We start from the raw sequence: 3,369 nt of genomic DNA, 5'->3' as shown, positions 1-3,369 counted from the left end.
AGTAACCCGGGAGTACTCAATAATAATAATAATGATAATGTTGGTATTTGTCAAGCGCTTACTATGTGCAGAGCACTGTTCTAAGTGCTGGGGGAGATGCAGGATAATCAGGTTGTCCCACGTGAGACTCACAGTTAATCCCCATTTTACAGATGAGGTAACTGAGGCACAGAGAAGTTAAGTGACTTGCCCACAGTCACACAGCTGACAAGTGACAGAGCCGGGAATCGAACCCATGACCTCTGACTCTGAAGCCCAGGCTCTTTCCACTGAGCCACGTACTTAAGTGTCACCATGTTCTTCAGATGCCCATTTTCACATTCAAGCACTATTACTACCAAGAAATTCTTCTCTTGGTCTCCCCAAATCTCACTTTCTGCCTGTTAAAGCCCATTTTTTAATGGTATTAATCAAGTGCTTACTATGTGCCAAACACTATTCTAAGCACCGGGATAGATCCAAGATAAGCAGGTTGGACACTGTTCCTGTCCCACGTGGGACTCGAGCTGTAAGCCTAACCACCATTCCTCTTGAATGCTAGGTTAGTGTTTTCCCTATTCTTGTTCCTCATTTTCTTGAATGCTGTTTTGTCCCCCAGAATTTGTAATTGCTTGATCGTTTTCTCATGAGTCTCATTTTCCTCTCCTTAGTTGTTTCTGTTCCTCTTCTTCAGACCCTCTTCCACTACCCAAGCACATTTAAGCGCTTAATACAGTGCTCTGCACACAGAAAGTGCTCAATAAATACCAATGATGGATTGATTTCTTCTCTCTTACGCAGCCCAAAGGTGGGTCTCTCCAATTGACCAAGGCCTTTCTCAGCTTAGAAATGTCACTTTATCCTCTTTCCCTTGAAGACAGGGACAGCTTTGCGGACAGGAAATATGTTTGTTATTTTATTGTGTTGTACTTTCCCAAGTGCTTAGAATAGTCCTCTGCACAAAGTGAGCACTCATTAAATATGATTGATAGGTCGACTGGATTTCCTGGCTGATTCAACTCTCCCAGGGTCCTGGAAATATGGAATTTCAGGGGACTGGACTAAGTAACCTTGTACATCCCTTGCAACTCTAGGCATCTTGGATTTTAGGAGAGACATGTGATATAGTGGAAGAGCTCCAATCTGGTAGTCGAAGGATTTGGGTTCGAGTCCAACTCCGGACTGTGTGACTGTGACTGTCTCAGCTTTCTCATTTGCAAAATAGAAATACCTCCTTTTTTACTTACCTCACCAGAGCTGTTGCGAAGACGAAAATGAGATAGTTTATAGAAGCATGATTTGGTAGTAAAAGAGTTTATATATTTTACATTCCCTGAACCCAGGGCAAACCCAAAGATTTGTGGATGGGGAACAGCTTTAAGAAATAAATAGGAATTTTGTTGAGTTACAAAATGTCCATCATCTGAAAGCAAACACTTTGGTGGGGAGTCATCTCTGAAACAACTGTCCTAAAGAGGGTCTGAGACTCATCATTATCTTTCTTTCTCTCCCTGTAATCTAAAGGTCCCCACTGAGTGGGAAGAACAGGCAAGGAGGGAGAAACAAGAGGGAAAGAAAGGAGGGAAGAGAGAGAGATAGAGAGAGAGCAAAGTCTGGGGAGGAGAAAAGGGAAGGAGAAGCAACATGGCATAGTGGATAGAGCATGGGCCTGGGAGTCAGAAGGACCTGGTTTCTAATTCTGGCTCTGCTGTGTGACCCTGGGCAAGTCACTTCACTTCTCCGATCCTCAATTACCTCTTCTGTAAAATGGGTAAAATGTAAAACAAGACCCATGTGGGACAGGATCTCTGTCCAACCTGATTTTCTTTTACCTACCCCAGTGCTCAGTACAATGCCTGGCACATAGTCAGAGCTTAACAAATACAACAGTTACTATTATTATTATTATTAGAAAAGGAGACTATGAAGGCAAGGAAGAGAGCAGGGAGAATAGAGAAGAGGAAAGAGGGAAGGAAGAAGAGGGAAGGAGGAAGGTAGGAAGAGAGAGAGGGGTAGGAGAGGAGGGAGGAATGGAGGAAGGAAAAGAGGGAGGGAGGGAAGCACTCTGTGTCGCGGGTCCTGGCTGATCCTGGCTGTATGCACATCACGCTGTCTCAGGCATTCGGCATTCTGCCTGCAGCAGTCCTGATTTTTATCATCTGTAGTTCATTTGTAAATTATTAACCTTTCAAAAGCCAATATTTGTTCTGCACTTCCCCTCCTCCTCCGTGCCACCGCGTCCCTTGGGCAAGACAAGACAGAGGCTCTCGCTTTGGTCAACAGTGTGTGGGAGCGTGTGGCAACATTCCTATTTCCCTTCCCTCTCTCCTTCCTTTCCACTCTCCCTCCTCCCCTCCTGCCCTTCTCCCCCTCCTCCCATCCCTGTCCTCTCTACCCTCTCTCCTCTCCTCCCTCCCTCCTTCCATCCTTCCTTTTCTCCCTCATCCCTTTCCTCTTTCTTGCCTTCCCATCTTCCCATCCTCCTTCCCTCCTGTTGTCTGGCAATCCGAACGAGGCAGTTGTAGGCACCATGAGGATTTTACTGGGGCAGTCTACACTAAGGGAAGCAACTACCCCTGGGCTTCAAGAGATTTTTTTGCTTAGTTGGACATCACAGAATGTCATTTGCCCTTCCCTGCCTCTGTTGTTGGAATGAGGGAGAAAGTTTCCAGAAAAGCAAAAGCCACTAGGCAGTCCTAGGTTATCAGACTCCTTAATTCAGCCTGTTTTCAAAGCCCTCCGGGAAGCAACTCCAGAGCCCCAAGCATCGTGCCTCACCCTGTATGGGGAAGTTCTGCCTTAGTCTAAACTCAATCCCTTACGCTGCAGTTTAGGTCTGTTTCTTCTTGGGGATTTCTCACTCTCCTCTTGTTCTGTGCTGCAGAAATGCTCAGTGGAGCCAGCAAGCAGCTGAGAAGCTGGTGGGAAAATCTGTTCCAAGACTGACTTTGGAGTTTACCCATGGGATCTCCTCTAGGCCCGCAGCCTGCTCTCCATATCTTCTGAGCTATCAGAAGTCCCACTGTTATGAGGTCACTCCTCCATTTTCTTGTCTTAGATTATTTTCCTGTCAAAGCCTGATCCTGGGAGGGTACTCATAATGCTCTGCATTTCAGTGATGTACATTCCGTCTGTTAGCCTTGACAGATGGTGGGGGAAGCGGGGTGTCAGTCTGGGCCTGGTGTTGCCAACTTTGAAATGGGACAACTCTAGAAGAGAGGGTGTGCTAGGAGTGACCTGGCCAGCACCTTCATTTCCCCTCCTTTGCTCTGAGCTGTATGTTTCCTCACTCTACCTCTGCCTCAAAGGCAGCCACTTCTACAGAACCCAATCAAGAAGGAGTGTGGGCCATTGGTTAGAGCATAGCCTGGGAGTCAGAAGGACCTGGGT

This window comes from Ornithorhynchus anatinus, chromosome 7, assembly GCF_004115215.2.
Source record: "Ornithorhynchus anatinus isolate Pmale09 chromosome 7, mOrnAna1.pri.v4, whole genome shotgun sequence".
Classification (NCBI taxonomy): domain Eukaryota; kingdom Metazoa; phylum Chordata; class Mammalia; order Monotremata; family Ornithorhynchidae; genus Ornithorhynchus; species Ornithorhynchus anatinus.
This window is presented reverse-complemented; position numbering follows the sequence as displayed.